The sequence below is a fragment of the Tachyglossus aculeatus genome, chromosome 19, assembly GCF_015852505.1.
Source record: "Tachyglossus aculeatus isolate mTacAcu1 chromosome 19, mTacAcu1.pri, whole genome shotgun sequence".
Taxonomy (NCBI): domain Eukaryota; kingdom Metazoa; phylum Chordata; class Mammalia; order Monotremata; family Tachyglossidae; genus Tachyglossus; species Tachyglossus aculeatus.
In genome coordinates, this window is record NC_052084.1 from 19,794,694 (window position 1) to 19,805,365 (window position 10,672).

Here is a 10,672-nt window from a genome sequence, read left to right on the forward strand (position 1 = left end):
CAACATGATCAGCTTGTCCCACGTGGGGCTCACAGTCTTAATGCCCATTTTACAGATGAGGTTACTGAGGCTTGGAGAATTTAAGTGACATGTGGCAGAGCCAGGATTAGAAGCCATGACCTCTGACTCCCAAGCCCTTGCTTTTTCCACTGAGCCACGCTGCTTCTCTGTATAGAGCTCTGCACAACTTAAGCACTCAATAAATACCACTAATAATAATAATAATAATAATGGCATTTGTTAAGCACTTAACTATGTAACTAGTAGGCACTGTACTAAACACTGAGGTGGCTACAACCAGATCTGGTTGGACAGAGTCGCTGTCCCACGTGGGGCTCCCAGTCTCAATCCCCATTTTACAGATGAGGTAACTGTGGCCCAGAGAAGTGACCTGCCCAAGGTCACATAGCAGATAAGTGCAGGGATTAGAAGCCATGATCTTGTGACCCCCAGGACCATGGAAAAAAGGGCTTAGTCGAGGATACTCCTTGGCATCTGTGTCAGTCCCCTGAACAACCTGCCCCCTCCATCCCCTGACACTCTCTGCCCCTCCCCCTGCTGCATGAAATGTTTAAGACTGTGAGCCCCATGTGGGACAGGGACTGTGTCCAACCTGAGGAGCTTGTGATAATATTAATAATAATTGTGGTATTTGTTAAGCACTTACTTTGTGCCAGGCACTGTTCTAAGCACTAGGGTAGATACAAGATAATTGGGTTGGGCACAGTTCCTGTCCCACAAGGGACTCACAGTCTTAATCCCCATTTTACAGATGAGGTAACTGAGGCCCACAGAAGTGAAGTGGCTTGCCCGAGGTCACACAGCAGACAAGTGGCAGAGCTAGGATTAGAACCTATGACCCTCTGACTCCCAGGCCAATGCTCTAGCCACTAGGTCACACTGTATCTATACTGCAGCACTTAGAACTGTGCCTGACACTTAGTAAGCACTTAAATATCATCATTATTATAGCAACAAAACTACTCTCCCCATCCCAGTAGGCCTACCTTACTCTCTTCATCACGCCTTATTCATCACATCTTTTAGACTGTGAGCCCACTGTTGGGTAGGGACTGTCTCTATATGCTGCCAACTTGTACTTCCCAAGCGCTTAGTACAGTGCTCTGCACACAGTAAGCGCTCAATACGATTGATTGATTGATTATTCCATTTGCTTTTCCTTATTCACCTTCTTGAATGGACCCTTTCAGAACTTCTTCCCCATGGATGCCATGGCCACGGGTTAGAGAGGGGCCAGGGGGGACCAGGAGAAGAGTCTAGGGTGGGTAATAATGATAATAATAATTATTATTATAATAATGTTATTGGTTAAGCACTTACTCTGTGCCAAGCACTGTTCTAAGCCCTAATGTAGATACAAGGTAATCAGGTTGGACACAGTCCCCATTTTACAGATGAGGTCACTGAGGCACAGAGAACTTAAGTGATTTGCCCAAGGTCACAGAGCAGACAAGTGGAGAAGCCGGGATTAGAACCCACGATCTCTGACTCCCAAGCCCATGCTCTTGATACTAGGCTACACCGTACAATATCCTGTTCTGCCCCAGTCTTGCCCAGGTTTGCATAGCCCCCATGGCTAATGAACTCTGGGTGGCTTCAGCCCTGGTCAACTCCCATTAATGGACACAAAACAAGTTTTTGAAAGAATTCTGAAAGTGATAACAGGTTTCGGGGGGGGAAAGGGAAGCTCACAATGAGAGTGCAGGGGGCCACGGAAACAAACTGGCGTGGTGGAAAGCTCACAGCTCTGAGAATCAGGATTCCTGGGTTCTACTCTCTCCACCACTTGTCTGCTGTGTGACCTTAGGCAAGTCACTTAGCTTCTCTGTTGCTCTGTTATCCCATGTGTAAAACGGGGGTTAAGTCCTCCTCTCTTTGATTTAGGTCATGATACTATGTGGGACTGTGTCCTACCTGATTATTTTATATCTATCCCATCGCTTAGAACAGTGCCTGCCACATAGTCAGGGCTTAATAAGTACTATGAAAAAAATAAAAGTAGCATTATCTTTGAAAATGAAGGACTGAGAAAGATGTGTGTGTGTGTGTGTGTGTGTGTGTGTGTGTCTAATCCAAAGATAGGCCACAGTTGGAATCGATTCAGGCTCATGGATTCTCTTTCCGTTTTAATCCTTTTCTCTTACATCCAAACCAAAGTTCTACCTAATTAGGTTGCTCGGAATATTAGTTATTCCATTTCTGGTGAGATCACAGCCAAAACCCCCCGGTGCATGAACAGTTTAGCTAGGCTGATAGCTCTTCAAGGGCATTGATCCTGTCCACCTACCCTCTAGTACTCTCCAGAGGATTAGCACAGTGCTCTTCATCCAATAAGTGCTCAGTACCATTGATTGATTGACCACTGTTTCACAAATGCACTGCTCACCCTGAATGCTGCACAGGCTAAAAAAGATATTCTCACTACATTGTGACAAAACATCCCACAGCCACACATAAAAATCAAAATCACTGACTTTGGGACAACAGGAGAGAAATATCTCAGAAAAAAGAAAAATGATCTTCATTTTTCAGAATTCTTTCTTTTTTTTAATGGTTCTAGTTAACCCCAGGACATAATGAGTCACTTATTGCATGAAATAATTTTCTCTGAGTGGGAGTAACTTTCAGTCTTTTTCTCTTGGAAGTCCAAGGATTTTCTGATGCTGAGAATGGTTAGTATTGCTGCCTTTTCCAACATGCTAAATGCTTGGAAACAACCCAACATATTCTACATACCTGTAAACTGAGACCACACTTCATCACACTCTTGGAATGCACAAAAACCGACACCAGGGAAGGAAAACACATATGGCATTTCTCAAGGGGGAGGGCACTGTGCTAACTTTTCCTTTCTTTGCCTTCAAGCTTCACCTACATAAAGTCCCAAAATTCAAAGTGGTCTAAATCAAGGGTTCTCCAGAGTCTCTGCAAGGCTGGAGTTTCAATCACTTCCATGTGGAGAAAGTGAATATTTTATTGGATAATCTGTGAGTTAAATTTGACAATTTAGAGTCTGTCATCCATAAGGCTGACTACGAAATGAAGGGAAAAAAGGAGCATTTGCATGGTGGACATTTTAGCTGAATAGTTATAAAGCAGTGTCGCCTAGTGGAAAGACCATGATCCTGGGAGTCAGAGGAGGTGGGTTCTAATCCTGACTGGAACACCAACACCACAGGCAGTAAAATGAGTTTTTTCTTCTGCAACCTCATATGATAATGCTTAGTTAGTGTTGCAATGGTACGCTATGCTTTGACTTTTGCTCTCTAGTTTTGCAGGTTTGTAAAAAAAAAATAAACTAGACTAAGACTTGAAAATGAAAGTGAGTCATGCTTGGTTTAAAAAGGTCTCCACCAACTCAACTCATCTTAAATTTGGGCTATCTTCACCCCTTGCTTCCAAGCCAACTTCCTAGCCATACCTCCCTCTCAACTCTCCCACCTCCATGCCGCACTCACACTGAATAACTCCGTTATCCTTCCCCAAATGCTCCAGACAGAAACCCTCCCCATATTTAATGTTCTACTGATATCCCAACTCATCATCAATGATATTTATTGAGTATTTACTATGTCTCCATCGGAGTTTAAGTTCCCTGTGAGCGGGGAATATGTTAATTGTTAGTCTTCTACTTTGTCTCCTCTCAGGGTCACACCTGGAGAGTTTCCAGTACCTTACTAGTCTTGACTATGGGAGGGAGAGTCAAGCAGAGGCATGTCCATTCCATTCTTAGCTTGGGCAGTGGCTAGCGAGTGGAAGGCATTCTGCTACAAGTCAAGACTCACCTGTGCTGGGCAGCAGCAGCATGGGAGAGAATCCAGGGTGGAGACTCAGGTTTACTGCATGGAAGGAGGCGGTGGTAAACCACTTCTGTATTTTGATCAAGAAAACTCTATGGATACACTACCAGAACGATTGCAGATGGAGAGTGGGGCATTCTGGGAGAGATGTGTCCATGGCGTCGCTATGGGTCAGAGACAACTCGACGGCATAAGGCAAGACAAGTGCTTAGTCACTTCACTTCTTTGTGCCTCAGTTTCTTCATCTGTAAAATGGGGGTGAAGACTGTGAGCCCCATGTGGGACAACTTGATCACCTTGTATCCTCCCCAGTGCTTAGAACAGTGCTTTGCAAAATAGTAGGCACTTAACAAATGCCGTTATTATTATTATTATTATTATTATTATTATTATTATTATTACAGGGCATTGCACCCAAAGTGTCCCCCGTATATGCCACTACTATTACTACTACAACCACCACTAGTATTTCTACTACTACTATTGCCACTACTATTACTACTACTACTATTACTTTTACTATTGTAACTACTTCCACTACTCCAAGAGTTAAAATAAATCAGGATTCAATGGTGAAAAGAATCCTATGAACAAAAAGTAATGGAATCTGCTCTCTTCTTACTTTATCATTTTGCTTGCTATTCATTAAACTGTGACTCCTGGAACATGCTGAGTGTCTTTGTTAAAAGCAGGCATATAAGTTCTCCAGATCTACTCATCTGGAGAGCAGTAGGAGGTGGAGATGAGGAAAAGCCTGTGCAGATGTCCAAACACTAGATCCGCTCTCTGTTTGTAGATTTCCGCAGAGATTCCTTCGGGTCCGGATGTTTTGGCATTTTGAGTAGTTTTGACTGCGATGCCTCTCTAAGAACATAGCTTCACATTTTGACAAGTTTTCTGGGATTGTTCCTGGAAACATATTCAGAGTTCCTGAAGTCTTCTTGATCCCATCCTAGTATGTTCTCCCTGTCTCTAATGAGGATAAGGTTGCCTGAATTCTTCACTGTGCAATGATCATGTGCCTGGTTCAAACAACTTCCCTAGAGATGAATAAAAAAACCTTGGGGGCAGTCAGCAGTCCCCATGCCCAAACTAGCTGGCTAATTATGAAAATAATAATAATAGTGCTAATAATAATAATTTGGGTTGTTTTCTAAGCACCATTTTGAGCTAAGCGCTGTTTTAAGCATTGAGGTAAATGGTAAATACACCAACTCCAAGGAAAATCAGTTCACATATTCCAGTGCATGCCAGATCATTTTAATTCCAGCTCACTGATATTTCTAAAGATAGAATAGAACAAAATACATGATTTTCCCATGTCCCATGTCAAAAGAGCCACGAAGGAGTATCTAATAATAACAATGATAATAATAATAATAGTAGTGGTTATTTGTTAAGCACTTACTATGAGTCAGGCACTGTCCTAAGCACTAGGGTGGCAAATCGGGTTGGAAACAGTCCCTGTCCCACGTTTGGTTCACAGTCTAAATCCCCATTTTACAGATATCTGAGGCACAGGGAAGTGAGGTGATTTGCCCAAGGCCACACAGCAGACAATACTCTTGAAAAATACCATTGATTGATTGATTTTTTTTTCCAGGCCTGGAGAGTGGTTTTAGGGGCCTTGTGGGGGTACGGGGAGATGATTTTTTTAAAATAGTGTAGTTAGCAGCCCTTGGGTATTGGAGGGACTGGGGGGAGAGAGATGGTCTGGCATTTCCTGCAGCCTGGTGAGGACAATGAAGCCCCACAAGTCCCCAGGCTGGGCAGGGGACTTGTCCACCTGACGGAAAGACCTAGAGCAGATGGAATACGGACTGGCTTCCCATCACCCCCAGCCATACCCCCAGCCATGCCAGCCTACTGGGGCACGAATCTCCCATTCTGGGTTTGGGGGGCAAACTTGGAAGTGAAGCTCTGAGGAGTATGGAGGGGAAGAATGGCAGCCCCTTATACTGTGAGACCCAAGGGATTCCACGATGTATCACATGGAAGACTAGAGCATGCTTTCCCACACCTGGGCTGGGCTTCACTCTGAACCTGGAAGCAAAAGCCAAGCGCAGGGTGGCAGCCAGGGGCGATCCAAGTGTGGTAGTGTGCCCATGGCAGGGAACTCCTTGGGATGCTAATAATAATAGCATTTGTTAAGCATTTACTATGTGCCAAGCACTTTTCTAAGCACTGGCATAGATACAAGGTAATCAGGTTGTTGGGGCTCACAGTCTTAATCCCCATTTTACAGATGAGGTAACTGAGGCACAGAGAAGTGAAGTGACATGTCCAAGGTCATACAGCAGACAAGTGGCTAAGTAGGATTAGAACCCACCTCCCCTGACTCCCAAGACTGTAGAGGAGATTCTGCCCCAACGAGGGGGCTATTAGGAAGCCAGCCTTGTCCTGGAACATTTGATCAATCAATCAATCAATCAATCAATCAGTCAATCATATTTACTAAGTGTTTTTGTGTGCAGATCACTGTACTAAGCATTTGGGAAAGTACAATTCAACAATAAACAGTAACATTCCATGCCCACCACGAGCTCACAGTCTCGGGGGAGGCAGACATCAGTATAAATAATTAAAATGCCAGATACATAAATCAGTGCTGTGGAGCTGGGCTGGGGGGAAGGGCAAAGGGGGCAAGTCAGGGTGATGCGGAAGGGAGTGGGAGGAGAGGAAATGAGGGCTTAGTCAGGGAAGGCCTCTTGGAGGAGATGTGCCTTCAATAAGGCTTTGAATGGGGGAAGAGTCATTGTCTGGTGGATTTGAGGAGGGAGGGCATTCCAGGCCACAGGTCGGTGGCAGGTGAGACAGGCAAGATGGAGAGGCATGGTGAGAAGGCTCGAGCTAGAGAAGCAAAGTATATGGGCTGTGTTGTAGAAAGAGAGAAGCAAGGTGAAATAGGAGGGGGCAAGGTGATGGAGTGCTTTAAAGCCAATAATTACAATAATAATAATGACGGTATTTGTTAAGCACTTACTATGTGTGAAGCACTGTTCTAAATGCTGGGATAGATACAAGGTCATCAGGTTTTCCCACGTGGGGCTATCAGTCTTATTTCCCATTTTATAGATAAGGTAACTGAGGCACAGAGAAGTTAAGTGACTTGCCCAAAGTCACACAGCAGGCAAGTGGCAGAGCTCGAATTAGAACTCATGATGTCTGACTCCCAAGTCTGTGCTCTTTCCACTAAGCTACGCTGCTTCTTAATTGTGAGGAGTTTTTGTTTGATAAGGAGGTGGATGGGTGGCCACTGGAGTTTTTTGAAGAGGGGGGTGACATGTCCTGAATTTTTTGTAGAAAGATCATCTGGGTTGCAGATTGAAGTATGGACTGGAGTGGAGAGAGACAGCAGGTTGGGAGGTCAGCAAGGAGGGTGAGGCAGTAACTTAGGCGGGATAGGATGACTGCTGCTTAAAAAGAATGTGGGATGACACTATGAGCTGGCTCCTCAGCCCTGTCTGCTTCCAGTCTGGTTAATAACAGTGACGACATTGCTTACTATGTGCACAACCCTCTACTAAGCTTAGAGTAGATACAAGATAATCAGGTTGGGCCCAGTCCCTGTCTCACATGGAGCTCAGAGCCTAAGTAGGAAGGGGAACAGGTATTGCATTCCCATTTTATGGGTGAGGAAAATGAGGCACAGAAAAGTAGCCCAAGGTCACACAGCAGGCAGGTGGCAGAGTTGGGATTAGAATCCAGTTCTTCAGCCTTCGAGACCCACGCTCTTTCCAGTAGGTTGCTTGGCCTCCCAGCCCTAGCCCCTTGATGATCCCCAGCTTTCCCCCAGCCCTTGGCCCGGGACTGATTCTGGGGCTCACTCTGGGGTGAAGGAGGCAGTTGTTGTCTTATGCTGTCGACTCACGTCCGACTCACAGCAACACTGTGGACACATCTCTCCCAGAATGCCCCACCTCCATCTGCAATCCTTCTGGTAGTATGTCCGTAGAGTTTTCTTGGTAAAATACATAAGTGGTTTACCACTGCCTTCTTCCACACAGTAAAACTGAATCTCCGCCCTCGACTCTCTCCCATGATGCTGCTGGCCAGCACAGGTGAGTTTTGACTTGTAGCAGATTGCCTTCCATTTGCTAGCCACTGCCCAAGCTAGGAATGGAATGGGTAGGCCTCTGCTTGACTCTCCCTCCCATAGTCGAGACTGGTAGAGTACTGTAAACTCTCCAGGTGCCACCCTGAGAGGTGGAAGGAGGTTCCTGTCTTACATATCTCACTATTTCCTCCTATCCATCATTTACTGCTTCTTGAGTGCAAGGGTCATTTCTACTAATTTTGTTGAGCTCAACAAAGCCCATGGTAATAATAATAATAATAATGATGGCATTTGTTAAGCGCTTACTATGCGTGAAGGACTGTTCTAAGCACGGGGTCGGGGGGGAATACAAGGTGATCAGGTTGTCCCACATGGGGCTCACAGTCTTAATCCCCATTATACAGATGTTTTAATTGAGGGCCAGAGAAGTTAAGTGACTTGCCCAAAGTTGCACAGCTGACAAGTGGCAGAACCGGGATTAGAACCCATGACGTCTGGCTCCCAAGCCCGTGCTCTTTCCACTGAGCCATGCTGCTTCTGGAAGATGCTCAATAGAGAAATACTGTTAATTGAGCGATCAATTGAAACTACTAGTGGTTGCATTGAATAATAATTGTGGTATTTGTTAGTTGCTTACTATGTGCTAGGCACTATACTACGTGCTGGAGTGGATACCAGCAAATACAGTTGGACGCAGTCCCTGTCCCACATGGGGCTCACAGTCTCAATCCCCATTTTGCAGATGAGGTAACTGAGGCCCAAAGAAGGGAAGTAACTTGCCCAAGGTCACGCAGCAAATGGTGGAGCTAGGATTAGAACCCATGACCTTCTGACTCCCAGGCCTGTGCTCTATACACTACACCATGCTGCTTCTCATTTCATCAGATCTTTGTGTAAAGGCCACCCCTCTGGGGAACACAGTATCTAAAGCAGTCCAAATTTAAAATAAGCAATTGAACATCCATAATTAAGTCTTTGATCTTGGTCTAAGGTTTGATTTTTGAAGGTGACAGAGTGGGAACTATTATTGCGCCTCTTGTTAGGGTGGGTGACATTGATGTTGGTGGAGGGGATATCTTGCCACAGATGTTGGGGTACTCAAACTGTTTATATAGAGGAATGCTGGAAGGTCATGGTTTCTAACCCTATCTCCACCACTTATCTACCGTGACCTTGGACAAGTCACTTCGTTTCTCTGTGCCTCATTTACCTCATCTGTAAAATGGGGATTGAATCCGTGAGCCCCACATTGGACAGGGACTGCGTCCAACCCGATTTGCTTGTATCCACCCCAGCTCTTAGCACAGTGCCTGGCACATAATAAGCACTTGACAAATACCATCATTATTATTATTATTATTATTATTATTATTAAGGAGAAGACAGGGCTGGCATGCAGTTCCAGGCATCATGGGACCAGGGGAGGCACCAGTAGCAGCACGATAATAAAAGAACACAAAAGCATGATGGGATCAGAGCAGTTACCAGCTAAATGGAGAGAGCACAATAAAGCTGCAACTAGAATGGATAATCTCACCATCACTAGGAAGACTACTGATGATAGCAATACTGAAAGGGCAGGAAAACCAGCCATCAGAGAGAAATTCTCCACAAACACAGATCATGCTACCTGACGTAACCGTGACCTTTATACCAGCCCTGAGCAGTCTAGGGAGCCTCCTGAAATATGCAGATACACCTCAGGAATGCACCAGACATCAGAGGTGAGGAAGCCCATCTTTGGCATAACTGGAGAGAGCCAAAGATGTCAGATGAATTAAAGGGGAGATTGGGAGAATAATCTTTTGTCTCCGGTCCAGAATCCACTGATCACTAAACCTGCACCGTTGAGTATCTCTTCACATGTTGCCTTATTCTTAGATTGGTAATTTTCCCTGGACAACAGGCAGCTTCTTTCCCTTTTGGGGGCATTCTCTTACAAAAACCTAAGCACAGGGAGGTGGTGGTCAGCAACCCATAAAAGAATTGAGGGGAAATGGGGAAACATGCTATTAAGAAAACAGGAGACAAAGCAGAGTTCTTTGATGTGTGCGCTTAAGGGTAGGCAAGCAGTTAGACTCACAGGATGAAAGAATTGAACTTGCAGTTCTTATTTTGTTTAGCCATTTATTAAAAAGCTGCTCATGTAGGAAAAAGTCATCCTATACTAAAAGAGAAACGTTTGCTAAATCATCAAAAATTACAAGGGAGAGTGGGGAAGGAGGAAATCTCTCAGTTGTTACTTATTAATTATTATCTACCATCCAGTGCTCAAATGTGCTCCCCTGTCATACCTCAGAGAGCTGCAGAGAGCTGCTGCTGGCAGAACTCCAGACCTGGCTCCTCTCATGCCTTTACCTCTTCCGCTTTACAAGCTAAAACACATGTTCTATATACTGTATACTGGGCCATACCACAGAGTGATAAGTTTAGCAAACCATTCTTCTTTTTGTACCTGAATCTTGGTAGGAAAGGCATTATGTAGGAAACCTAAGAAGTAAATCAAAAATAAACAGAAAAAGAGACTCAACCAAGGGTCATCCTAGACTTTCCCTTAATTGGAGAAAAGCCAGCTTTTCCCTCCCTGCAATCCTCAGAAACATGCTCTCATCTGCAAAGTACAACATTAATCACCCAAAGGATTATACTGTCTCCTCTGCATTACTCATGAAAGAAGGATGTTGGGTAAAGAGTTAAAAGCTACACTAATCCACTGTTTCCTTAAAAGCAGACACTGTGCATAACCATTCTTTCTGCAATGAGTCTGTATCTAAAGAAGAGCTGAAATTACTGA

The 10,672-nt window shown here is 44.6% G+C and overlaps 2 non-coding genes across 2 annotated transcripts; one reads left to right on the forward strand and one right to left on the reverse strand.

Moving 5' to 3' along the window:
* The first annotated feature begins 3,658 nt into the window (after window positions 1-3,658).
* On the forward strand, window positions 3,659-3,796 carry LOC119941084. Its single transcript, XR_005455117.1, has one exon. It is a non-coding gene; the product is annotated as a small nucleolar RNA SNORA7 (small nucleolar RNA).
* Window positions 3,797-7,892: 4,096 nt separating this feature from the next.
* Window positions 7,893-8,030, reverse strand: LOC119941042. Its single transcript, XR_005455080.1, has one exon. It is a non-coding gene; the product is annotated as a small nucleolar RNA SNORA7 (small nucleolar RNA).
* Window positions 8,031-10,672: the final 2,642 nt, after the last annotated feature.